At 41.4% G+C, this 13,881-nt stretch overlaps 1 pseudogene; it reads left to right on the forward strand.

The window, feature by feature from the left end:
* Positions 1 to 11,030: 11,030 nt before the first annotated feature.
* Positions 11,031 to 11,128, forward strand: LOC125147146 (uncharacterized; annotated as a pseudogene).
* The last annotated feature ends 2,753 nt before the right edge of the window (positions 11,129 to 13,881 follow it).

Genomic DNA, 13,881 nt, shown 5'->3' on the forward strand with positions numbered 1-13,881 from the left:
TCGGGAGAAGCTGGACGCTGTGTTGGCCCCCAGACCAACAACCTGGTCTCAGTCTACTGCATTCTCTACTGGTGGATGAGAGGTCAATGGATATACTACTGAACTCCTTTTAAATCTGTAATATTTTTAGGGGCGCCTGGGTGGCTCAGTTGGTTGAACGTCCAACTTCAGCTTAGGTCATGATCTCACAGCTCGTGAGTTCGAGCCCCATGTCGGGCTCTGCGCTGACAGCTCAGAGCCTGAAGCCTGCTTCTGCTTGTGTCTCCCTCTCTCTCTGCCCCTTATCCACTCGCATTCTGTCTCTGTCTCTCTCAAAAATAAGTAAACATTAAAAAAATAAAAAATAAATAAATCTATAATATTTTTAAATATTTCCAGCAAAGGAGATTATATGATTGTTTTAAATTTTTAAAAAATCTTTTAATGACTAAATGGTCTAAGAATGGAAAAGAGAAGCCCCGCATTTTCTGACAAATAGACTATTTCTCCGGAGGAATTCCTGCGTCATTTTATTCTCTGTAAACTTTAGACACAAGCCTGATTTATGTCTATTTTGCATTAGCCATTATGATAGAATCTCCTTACATGTTTGTCATCAAATACCTGCTGTTTTTTTTTGTTTTGTTTTTCTTTGTGTAGGGGGCCATTTTTAGTTTTCTCTGCAACAATATTGACAAGTAGGGATGGGGATGGGGGGATGAGTCTCAAGAAATCACAGGCAAATGCCTGAGACCACGGACATAAGCTAAAAAATAGTGACCTTAACCATGCATTTGAAAACCTAGATAGCAAACAAGTATAGATACCTTATCTGGAATATTTATCTTCAAAGATATACTTACTACTCTTTAAAAATGTATTATCACAGGACCATCCAAACTGTATTTTCTAAAACACTGTCTCCAAAAAAATGTGCTCTGGCAAACACCAGACCTACGAGATGCTTTGTGAAGCAAAAAGCAGTTTGTGAACAAATCGATTTCCAAAAGCTGTGTTTTCTGACAATGAGGATAAAAATAGTAATTATAGCATTTAACAGAGACTCAGAGCCCTAGCAACATGATTATTCGTGAGTAAAAAAAAAAAAAAAAAAAACAGCAATAGCGATCACTTTGCTCATTCCAGTTGCACAACCCAAGAGAAAAGACATAGCTGGTATCAACATTTAAGGACGAAGAATCTTCCCATAGTCTTTACCATAGAGGAACTAACTAGAATATCATCTCCAACCTTATTTCTTGCAGAAGGACAAGCTTCCTCTTGGAGCAGTACACAGAGGTCAAGGTTCGCACACAAACGCTGCCTTGCATATGTTTTTCCCTCATAGCATTTAATACATGCAATTATTTTCTTTCTTTGTTTCACTTGTTTCTATCTCTTCAACTTAGAATGTAGGCTCCAGGGGAGGGGAACCATGTCATTTGTGTTTGCAGCTGACCTAGCCACATGCTTGACACACCACAGACATAGTTATTTGTTAAGCGAACGGTGAAGTTCCCTAATAAAGGTCTGGCTTCTACGATCTACAGCTTTACTAAGAGCCATCAGAGGGATTGCTTTCTAAGAGTAGCTAGAAAATCCCTTCATGCAAGTGTCTAAAAATTCTACCTAAAATGTATCAGCTTCTCTCTATAACCTGTCTGCAAGCCCACCCAACTTCTGTCCACATTGGTCTCATGGAGTCCCATGGAGTCAAACAAACTCAGGCCACTGACAAGGGGTCACAGGGAGGCACCTGACTTCCACATTCTGCCAGTCAAGACAGGATCTCTTTGTGCTTTATTTTATTTTTCCAACCGTACTGAGTTAAAATTGGAAAATAAAAATTATATGTATTTAGGGTATACAATATGATGATTTAACATATGTATAAATTGTAAAACGATTACCACAATCAAATTAATAGATACATCCATCATTTCACATAGTTACCTGTGTGTGTGTGTGTGTGTGTGTGTATGTGTGTGTGATGAGAATTCTTAAGATCTACTCTCTCAGAAAGTTCAAGTACATATACAGTATTATTAACTACAGTCACCCTGGTGTGCAATGGAGCCTCAGAATTTACTCATCTTATAACTGAAAGATTATACCCTTTGACCAATATCTTCCTATGTCCCCAACCTCCAGTCCCTGAACCACTGTTCTACTCTATGGTTCCATGAGCTTGACTGTTTTATATTCCTCATATCTTTATATTTTAGATACTGATTGAGGTTCAACCACTGGGGTATAAGGAGCAGGTTCTCCACCTAAGCTTTGCCCTTAGTTCTGAGAGCCTGTCCAGATAAGCCTGTGCTCAAAACAAGATGCCCCATGGCTCTCAGATATGAATGAGTTGAGTTTCATGGAGCCCTCGGGTAGAGAGGGAGGGGTAGTACTCCCCCACAGACTGACATATCCTCACCAGCTCAAACTGATTTCTTGCCCTCTAATGTGGAAATTTCATTTGCTGCTCAGTCTTACTTAGTTTTGCACAATTCCCTTGAGAGCAAAGGAATTTAATCCAAAGGCCAAAGTACTAATCTAAAAACGAAAGTTAAAACGAGTAATTACAACAGTCAACACTTATTTGGTGTTATGTTAAGAGTCTGCATTTTGCTAAGCACTATGCCTACATCATTATTGCTTTTAATCCCCTCAAACACCCTATGATGCAAATTCTGCTACTGTTCCCATTTTACAGATGAGGAAAGAGATGCATGATACTTACTAAATCAAACAATAGCAACCCAAGGCAACAATCATAAAGCGTGGCAGTCCCCTTTCTGCCTTCCACAGATCCAAAACACAACTTAAAGTGACAGAGGAGATGGAAAAATCGGGATCTAAGCAATGTTCCTGCCTCTTCTGGCCACCCAGTGGCCACCCCAAAAGACTCTATTGTATTGCTTTAGCTCATCTCAGATGCACATACCATAGGTCCAAATAGACTCGTATAACTGCATTAGTCATTCTAGATACTTTAATCCATTACTTAATGCATTACTCAGATGCTGGTACCAGGAGGGAATGGCAGGAAGTCAAGGTTGGTTATACATGGATGAAACAATAATAGTCTCAAAAACACCTGCACCTGTGAAGAAACAGACAGAATTTTAAAACATCTGACTGCCTAAAGTTTTAGAACTTGTCATTTAAAATGCTTGCCATGGATCTTACTTTTAAGCACGTAGTATCTTTGTGTTACTGATCAACTTCTAAATTTCATCCTCTAATTAGAGGAACCCCCAATCAAAAATGAGTCACTGACCTTTTCCTCAGCATTTTGTTTCAGTAAGCCAGAATAAACACATGGAATTGTTACTATGGAGACCGAAGGTACTGAAGGGACCCAGCCTCTCATTAAAAAATTGACACACCAGCAGGAAAAAAAAATGATGGATGTTGTGGTTATTTTAGGGAAAATCATGTCCCAAATGTTGAGGTTAAGTCAGCCACCCCTTTTCCTCCAGAAAAGAAAAAAAAAAAAAAAAGAAGAAGTTTCCGATGCAAATGGTTTGAATTAATGCCATGGATATTTATAACAACAGTCTGGTTAAGGGAACTTATTTGCTATTCATCAAGCAAATGTCCCCTAGGATTAAAGGAGCCCAAAGAAAATATTTTTAAAATAATAAATAAAATGCCTTTTGGGGTGGGAAGCAGTTATATTCGTATTCAACAGCATGACTGCTGGGTTGAGTCCTCAGAGCCCAAGGCCACTGGGACTGGACAATTCTGCGGAGCTTTTGGAAGAGATCAGCAAGACACATGTGTCCCAGCTGACGTGCCAGCAGAAGGTCCAGTGTTTTCTTAAGCTGACACCCCAAGCAGTGAATAGGAAAAGAGAAACCAAGAGTAGCCCAATACACAGACCTAAAATTGGAAAGACACTGACAGCCTCTTTGTTCAACAACTCCCTTGTTTGTGTTTTGCAGAGGAAAGGTAGAAGGGAAAACGCTTAACTTTTTTAGCGTATCACTGGAAAATGCCATTCTCACTCCTTAAAAATAGCACCAGATGAAGAAATAGCACTTGGGTGATGCCTACAAAAGCACTTCCATACAGGCTCCTCTCCTTCATGGTGACTCTGGGAGGGAGACCTGTGCACATACTGGTGCGGAGAGCCGACACAGGGCCCAAAATGTGAATGAAGGGTCCACCAAGGACCTGTGAGGGTAAAGATGGCAGCGGTGGCCGTGAGCAGAGGCCCACCGTCGGACTCACAGTCCTGTCTGATCTCCATCCAGAAGCCTGGCACCCGGTGACCCAGGACCATAGCGACCCTGCCTTTATTTTAACTGTTGCTATTATGTTCAAGTACGGATTTTTTAAGATGTTTTTATTGTAAATATTTAATATGTATTATATATAAATATATATATATAATTTATAAATAAATATATATATTTATATATAAATAATAATATTTTATTTTTATTATTTTAACTGTTGATATTATGTTCAAGTATGGATTTTTTAAGATGTTTTTATTGTAAATATTTAATATGTATTATATATAAATATATATATAATTTATAAATAAATATATATATTTATATATAAATAATAATATTTTATTTTTATTATTTTAACTGTTGATATTATGTTAAAGTATGGATTTTTTAAGATGTTTTTATTGTAAATATTTAATATGTATTATATATAAATATATATATAATGTATAAGTAAATATATATATTTATATATATAAATAATAATTTTTTATTACTTTAACTGTTGCTATTATGTTAAAGTATGGATTTTTTAAGATGTTTTTATTGTAAATATTTAATATGTATTATATATAAATATATACATAATTTATAAATAAATATATATACTTATATATATAAATAATAAGATTTAAAATATTCCGTTCAAATAGTATTGATCTGATTTATTGAATTTTTGATGTTCCCTTAAATTTTGTGCCTGAGGCAAGCGCCTCACTCCTCTTACCCTACCGTTCTACCTCCTCCTGTGGAGGCCCCTCAAAGGAAGAGCACCTTCTTTCCAGGGCAAGCACTGAGGCATTGAGTGCTGCCTCAGGACAGCCGCTTCTGCTTCAAGGACTTCCCTTCTCTCAACAAATCAGTCCAAGCCGAACCTACCGGACACACTTCTAAACCCCAAGCTGAAAGGCAAGACCGCAGTTGTGGCTTCCCACCCCTGGACTCAGTCCCTCGTCTGCCATTTGATTAGTCAGGCCTCCAAACTCCAGCTTCCTCCTGTGTTCACCTGGCATAATAAAGAGGCCGACTTCCTAGGATCATGGGAAGAATTCAACGGGATGATGCCTGTCAATAGCCGAGAAGCGTGTAACATGGTGTCCGTCATTGTTCTTATTCTTCAGATGGTGGTTCCCCAATGGTTACTTCGCCCCTCACAGCCTTTGTTTCCTCTTCTGTAAGAAGGAAATAACAGTGCTACCTCTCAAGTTTGCTGTACAGATTGCACGTTGCTGTATAGGAAGTGCCTAGAACACCGTCTGCACACAGCGTTAACGATGGCTACAGCGGCTACTAATACAGCTACTACCGCTGTTGTTACCATAGCAGCTTATCCTTCTTCCTCTTCCTCCAATTCCTCCTCCTATGAACGACTGCTGCCTCAGCCGCTGGCCCCTATTCTGGGGCTTAGGTAGTTAATACAGTTGCAACGACATCTAGAAACAACTCCCTCCACTGTGTGAGGGATCCTTAGGCTGTATATAAACATTAAAATCAATTTACTATATGCTGTGCTTTTAGAAATGTTTTAAGCTATTCAAACATTATTATTTTCTGTATCCAATGCCAAATAACCTGCTGAATTGATTTTGTCATTTTTTTTAAGCTTAGTTGTTTGGGTATGCTGTAGACAGAACCCCAGACAACAGAAGAGTTAGTGTACTTTGATTGTTTATAAAGGAGCGGCATAAAAATAATCTTTAAAGCTAAGGGAATGTTAATATTTAGATCCATCTAAGGGAAAACAATAACAGTTTGTGATTTCCTCCCTCCTCACTCCTAGGGCAAACATTTTTAAGGGAGGATTTTATTTTGTAACATAAATTGTTTTCTATATCACCCTAAAGACAAGAGTGATTAATAGTGAGCTATAGAAAGAGTTGCCCATAATTAGCAGCTTGGGTACAGTCAGATATAAACATATATTTTGTTTATGAAACATGCAGCTCGAAAAAAAATCTCATCTTGCCAGATGTCAAAACAGGGTCAAGATGCTAAGGAAAAAGCCATTAAGACAAAGATTTGTAAATAAAGTTAAAATCGGATCGAATACATATGTGCGTACCTGCACCACACAAGCCTGAGACAAAAGTTTACCCAGGTTTACTTCTTCATCATCATCAATATCGTTGGAATTGTTGCTAATTATTATTTGTGTCAACATTGGTACAACATTGTGATTTTGATTTCAATTGTAACTATATAGACCTTTACCAAATACATAGCAATTCCCTTGGATGCAGATTTAAAAAATGGGTCAAGATTTCATGACTGTTTAGTTTATATGGTTTATTATCACAATAATAGAACTGGCACTTAGTAGGCACCAGACACTGGCCCAAGTTCCTTAAATGTATTAAATCATTTAATCCTTGTAAGAATCCCTGTAGGAAAGAAATTATCATCCCCACTTTACTGATGAAGACACTGAGATTTAGAGAAATCAAGTAACCTGACCACCATCACATTTTATAAGCAGAGCTGGGATTTGAACACAGTTCTGTTGAACATCAAAGCCTGTCTCTAAACCACTGTACTAACCAGAGAACCACCCAAGTTGACAAGGTAGCTAACTTCTTTCTGTTCACATGAACATTCACCTATGCTGATCCTCCTACTCCTCGTCCTACTCCGTGCATTCATATGGCCACATGGCACGTTAGGAAGACTTTCACTCAAGTCAAACAACAGTTAAGTTCCGCCATTTTACTGCATTCATGAAAAGAAGGATAGCAGGGCTCTTGGCCAGGACTGCTGCTTCTGGTTGTGCGGAATGCACACTATACAAATCCAGGCAGAGCCATTCACAAAGCAACCCCCTGAAGTTTGACCAGCAACCCCCTGAAGTTGTTCAACTTGGCAGCCCTGCCCTTGCTGCTCTAAACCTGGTTTGTGACTCCTCACCAACAACAGTGATTGGACCAGAAGACACCTGACCAAAAAGAGTCAATCAGATGCTTGCTGTGTGGACGCGGAACTGAGAGACACAAAGGAGCCTCCCCAGGCGGGCAAGTGAAGAGACGGGAGACCTGGGGCCCCGCCGTCACAGACTGCCCAGGCAGAAGAAGCCAAAAATGAAGGCACACAGGGAGAGATGAAGGAGTTCATGGAGCCCTTAGAGACAGTGAAAAAAGCCCCATTTTCGCCTTTCCAAGAATCTCCTCAGACCCAGTTATACTTTTCTGCCCTTGATTTCTAAGAGACTTTTGTGTATCCTTTCCACAAACCCCTCTTTGTATTTGCCTAAGTTTAAGGGCATCCTGATCTTTGCAGGACAGAGAAGTGCCCGTTCTTGCCCAGACATCATCAAATGGAATTTTTCATTATTATACAAAAACCAGGCCTGAATCTCAATCCCCAGACTCATGTGTGTCAGAAATGCAACTTTATTTCTCTATAACGCAATGGAATTTCTATCCTGAGACCGTGCTGAAGGAGTGGCAGACTTAGTGCAATCATTTCAGGATCTAGAGAGTCAGAGTAGTACCAAGGAAGCGGGGATGAGGACGGCAGACGTTGAGTTCCCCATCATCCACAGGGGCATCTACTTCGATGCCCCTGGGCTGCCCGGTCCTGCTTATCGACCAACAGATTCACTGCTGTCTGGCCCAGCTTCCCATCTGGGCCTTTGCTTTCACTGCTCCTGTGCTCCTCTATTGTACCCAGGAATTCACTTGCTGCTCTACACCATGCTAGGCTGTGAGAAACTGGGGCTATTCAGAAACCCATCCACTTAGCTCAGAGAGAATGTTCTTCCCACCAGCGGAGCCATGGGAACCTGATGTTGTCCAAGGCCCTTCTTCCCCATACAGTCATACATCCCCGAGGCTTGACCTGGGTGAGGATTTGGCACCAGTCCTCCTTCTCAGGGATTATCCATACAGAAGCTTCTTAAATGTGCCCCCACGACAGCCTGATGCTTCCTGTTCTATGGACATTCGTCTCCCTCTGGGGTAGGCAGCTGGCCCCCAGTCTTATGGCATCCTAGGCTCATCTATTATTAATGTCCAAGAGTTATTTTCTCTCCTTGGGGTTAGATTTTGGAGCCCAAAAGCCAAGATATGACTTTGTTTCCTGGGCTTGTTCCACCTTCCCCAAGGCAAGGAACCCAGACTGGCCTAATTAACTGACTAGAAGCCAGAACCAAGTGACCCAAGAAAAAACTAAAGAAATCTTCAAGTTGAGATTCTAAAATATTGCCACACCACACTGCGTTGGGACCCTTTAGGCTCACAGAGCTTCGTTCTGGTCATAGGCCTTGATTTCACTGGACATTTCCTCTAGCTGATGTTGGCCAAGCTGAAGTGGGGCAACTCTGATCTTCAGTTAAGCTAATGCCTCTATGATTCTGCCCTTTCAAATGTGATGGTGGTGGCAATGTGTGCTGAACCATTTATCTAGTTTTCCTTAAGATTCACCTTTAGAGCAAGTCTCACACTGAGAAATCTGGGAGCAAAGTAAATTGTAAATAGAGATTTGTCCTTTTTCCTGGCTTCACCTTTTCTATGAAAGTTGTGATGAAGAGAACTTTTCCTTTACCTGTGAAAATAACTGTCACTCCACACCGAAAGGACCATAATTTATCATGCCTAATGTGCTTCCCCATCTTTGTGACTATATCAAATAATACTTTCCTTTATATATTTTATTATCTCATAAGAATAAGACACATATTTCAAGGTGGACAAAATAATTTATTGGTGATTTACAGAAAACATGTCCACATGAAATACTACACTTTATAATTTTTTTAATGTTTATTCATTTTTGAACGACAGAGAGAGACAGAGCATGAGTGGGGGAGGGGCAGAGCGAGAGGGAGACACAGAATCTGAAGCAGGCTCCAGGCTCTGAGATGTCAGCCCAGAGCCTGACGCGGGGCTCGAACTCACGGATGGTGAGAGCATGACCTGAGCCAAAGTCAGACGCTTAACCTACTAAGCTACCCAGGCGCCTCTACACTTTATAATATTTTTAAAAAATTAGTCATACTGCTTATTAAAAGTCCGTATCAAAAGTGAGAGCTATAGCTACATCTGATTCAGACATTCACTTTTTTTCTTTTCTAGCCCCCAAAGAATGCCCCTAAATGAGCCTCTAAGAGGCCCCTATCTTCATTAGGATTTCTGAACCAAACAGCCATAGTAGGCTCATTCTTCCCTTGATTCATCCAACATAGACGTAATCACAAACTACTATGTGTTGGTCTTGGGATGCCCAGATGAGTGGAGGAAATGGAAGTTACAGCACCGAGTAAGTTCTGTAACAAAGAACTTGCCAGCATCAGGTTCAGTCTTCTGTGATGTTCTAGCGCCAGGCCCATCACCCTTCCTGCCTCCACAGGTTCCCTTCCCCCAGTACATTCCAGACTAAATCCCCCTCCTACTAAAAAACTCAATGGCTCCCCTAGAGGCATTTCCCAATCTAGGTTAAGGAAGAGTAATTTCAGGAAATCTGAGCAGGTATTGCCTGGAAAGGAGGCCTACAGTAACAAGTTTGGGAAGCAATGAATAAAACAAAGTTGGACTATTTGGTTGTGTTACGTTTTCAGGAATTCTCAGAGCTTTTACAATGTTGACATGCATTAGGGCAGTGATACACTTATGCATATCCAAGAGGAAGAATGCATCTTTACAGTATCTCCCCAGCTTATGGCTATAGAACCCTTTTCTTCCAGGGCATATTACTGGACTAGTCTTGAAAACAAAACAAAACAAAACAGAACACCTGAGAAACACTAGCCTAGAGAAAAAAGTTCAAATTTCTTAACAAGGTATTTAAGGCTGTTGCTGTCTGCCTCTAGTAGATTCTTACAACCCCACTTCTTATTCCTTCGTTCCCATACATCACGCACTACCCTTGTTAGGCTATTAGTTCCCTAAGCAGACGGCACACCTTCACATGCTTGAGGTGTTACTGATACGTTCCTCTGTTTACAATGCCTCTCACCATTCTCCTTTATCTCACTTCTCTCTTCTCCATCTGAACTCCTATCTATACTGCAAAAACCACTCCATAGTAACTCATCTACCCAGTCTGTGAGTCACTGTTCTATAAGCACTTATGCATCAGAGCACCAATCGCTATGTATCATATATTTCTCTGCTGCCTTCAATAGATTATGAGTTCCTGGGACTTCCTCTTTGTATCCCCAGCATCTAGTGCACTGTCGGCCACATAAATGATTATGAACACACTGAAAATTTCATATCAATTTTTCAAACGTTTCACAAAATTCCCTTACTTCCTTTCAAACCAAAAAAATGCAGGTGTGAATTTGGTGTGCACCTTTTTCTTAAATGTAGGTCCCATGTTTGAAACAGGACTCGTACCAGTAGAGAAGCATCCACGATCACTAAAGAAGGGATTCTTAAGTCACTCATTAAATCTTAGATTTTTCGGGGTGCCTGCGTGGCGCAGTCGGTTAAGCGTCCGACTTCAGCCAGGTCACGATCTCGCGGTCCGTGAGTTCGAGCCCCGCGTCAGGCTCTGGGCTGATGGCTAAGAGCCTGGAGCCTGTTTCCGATTCTGTGTCTCCCTCTCTCTCTGCCCCTCCCCCGTTCATGCTCTGTCTCTCTCTGTCCCAAAAATAAATAAACGTTGAAAAAAAAATTAAAAAAAAAAATAAATCTTAGATTTTTCTTTTGCCCAATTATAAAACCACAAGTCACAATCACTTTAAAACCTGTGTAAAAAATTGCACAGTATCTCCCTATAAACAAAAGGGGAGCGGAAATTTTACTTTATGCCTTCACGCTTTATGCCGTAGTGCCTGGCCCAAGAAAGACTTGTTGCAAACATTTAAAAAGTTATACTGTGCTGGCTTCAGCCTCACATATACTAAAATTGGAACAATACAGAGAAGATTAGCGTGGACCCTGCTCAAGGATGACACTCAAAAACTTATACTCTCTGGGAGTGAGGCTAAGCCCCTGCCACAGATCAGTTCTTCTCCCCACCCCTCCCCATCATCCCAAGAGCTGGTCTGCATGCTCCCTGCTCTTCCCTGGGCTCATCAGGATTTCCCCCTGGATCTTCTTTCTTTCATATTTTCCTCTGTCTCCTAGTGCCCAGGCATCTCCTGAAAATCAGAGAAACTGCCGGAATGGTGGTCTGCGTGCATGTCTTCCTTTACTTGCCCCACTGCCCCTCTGCCATTTCCCCCGCCCACCAAGAGGCAAAGGGAATTTGTTTATTTTGCCAAGAACTCTCAGACACTTTCAGTTCAGCAGAGAGGTTGACTTAACTCTATTCCCTGATGGGAAAAGAAACGTGACATTCTCCTCATGATTAAAGCACCACTTTTTCTTGCTACGAAGGGAAAATTCAACATCATACAGCCCCCAAATGTTGCAACTTTCAGTTCAACGGCACTTTTTCTCCACATTTTAAAACCTTCTCTGACACACACATGGGGGCTGCAGGGAAGAGTTTCTCACAAGGCTCTAAACACCTCCATTCTGCATCCAGGGTCTTTCACCGTCTGCCCCTGCCCAACACCTTCCCCTGCTTCCCACTGCTCCCCAGCCCTACAGTCCTGCCCCTGGCAATCAGGTTTCCTGTCCATTCTAGAAGCTTATGCCCTCCATGCCCTCGTGCCTGTGATGTCTGCCCTCATCCTTCCAGGCTTCCAAACACAGCCCAGGTGCTCCTCCAGAAACCCTTCAGTGAGCACAGGGTACACAGAGATCCCTCTCTAATCCACGTGGTGTTTTAATGCTATAGTGCCTAAGTTTGCATTTATTCACATTTTTTCCAGCCTTGTGTTCATTGTTATGTCTTGCTCTCCAACCAGCCAGACAGTGAGCTGGAGAGAGGGTGTGGGCTCTGAAGTCAAGCAGCTGTTGGCTCTGGAGCCTAATTTCTGAGCTACGTGAGGCCCAGTTTCATTATTTGTAAAATGAAGAAGTAAACACCCACCCCTGCGAAGCTGAGTTGCCATGAGCACTAAATGAGGTCTAGCATGTGAAACTCCTGGCCTTCTTGCCCTCCATGAACTGTCTCACTGCTCTCCTGAGGGCAGGATCACATCGCTCACTGGTTCCCGGGTTCGTAGAACGCCGAGCACAGTAAAGCGGGACACGATCGGCAGCAACTGTTAAAAGTGCGCGGAATTAACAAAGAGCTGGGAACATAATCTCGGTTGGCAAGGAAATGAGACAGACCTTTAACCACTCAAAACCAATGTGCCACTAGAATTGAAACGTGAAATGAGATAGCATAAAAAAGCAGACCAGTCACGACACACAGACCACTTCGATGCTTAGAAGGATATTTTACTGAACACACATAGAAAAACAAATGTCCTGTTTCTAATACCTTTAGCAAAGTCTGCCTTGAATCTTGCGGGGGATATGCAATAAAAAGATGTCTCCTTCAGCCTTTTCAATTAAATGTGTTCTGATACCATACCATATACTGGTATGAGCTCATACCATATATTAAATCACAAGTCAGGGACTTAAAATACCGCCATCAGATATGAAGCACATTTCTTTAGTTTCTATGTAAGCACAGAAGGGCTGCACAGTCAAGCAATGGTCATTTTCCAGCTGCCTCACTCTTAACTCTAGGAGTGGGACAAAACAGGCCCTTAGTTTGAGCCCTATCAGCTACACAATGCGTGTGAAGAGAGTGAATAGCTCCAATTTGCACAATTCTGATAATTTCCTATCACTGACTGGGGGGTGGGTGGGGGTGGGTGGGGGTGGGTGGGGGGGAATGCCATCCGCTCACTTAAGAGGCTTCATTGGAAAGCAAAACACTTCTTTGTATTTACTTAAGCACCAGGCTAGAATATGAGGAAGCACAATACATTCTAAACATGGTGCACATCTGGTCTAAAAACCACAATCAATTTATTGCCGCGTCTGAAACATTTTCAGCGACTGTCATATAATATATTATCACACATTTCTAACAAGACATTTTCTTGGAACCAAAATAGACAGGTAGATCTGTCCGTTCAATTTCTCACAAATGAAAGAGAAAATTGTTTGGCTCAGATGTCTGTACTGTCTTTGGAGTAGTGTAACTATCATATGAGAAGGGTATTAGTCAAAGATGCCAGGAGCTCAGCAATTACTTCCAAAGAGTGAAATTACTGGCTACACAGAAAGGAAAAAAAAAAAAAGATGTATGCATGTATGTATGCATCTTCTCTTTTTTCCCATTCCAACAGAACCATTTATTGCATTTACTTGAAAGAGATGTACCACAGTCTTGTTAAGCCCATCTATCTCCCAGTGCTATAACCCTGGACTCCCTATTAAATGGAATCTTTTGATCTCTGTGGCTCCTAAAGCAGAACTTTATTAAAAGTTTTATTAAAAATTAAAATGCAATCGAAATCACGTTAAAATGCTTAAAAGCTCTATATTTTCACCCTAACCCCTCGTGGGCATTCACAAGGAGAGTCACAATGGTATTGAATAGCCAGAGAGCCCCACGCCCAATAAAGAGGGCTGCCAAAATATCCCAGGATTGGCCCCAGTGAAACCATTTACTGGCTCACCGTTGGCTGCATAATCCGCCTTTAAGCACTTTCTCCTCTGTAAAAACCCCAGAGCTCCTTTAAGAGCCTTGTCTCAGCACACAAAACTTTCAAGTGACTAACCCTTCCCTACCCAGCCCCTGAGCCCCTCACACCAGCCACGCAGGCTTTGAC

The sequence above is a fragment of the Prionailurus viverrinus genome, chromosome A1 (genome assembly GCF_022837055.1).
Source record: "Prionailurus viverrinus isolate Anna chromosome A1, UM_Priviv_1.0, whole genome shotgun sequence".
Lineage (NCBI taxonomy): Eukaryota > Metazoa > Chordata > Mammalia > Carnivora > Felidae > Prionailurus > Prionailurus viverrinus.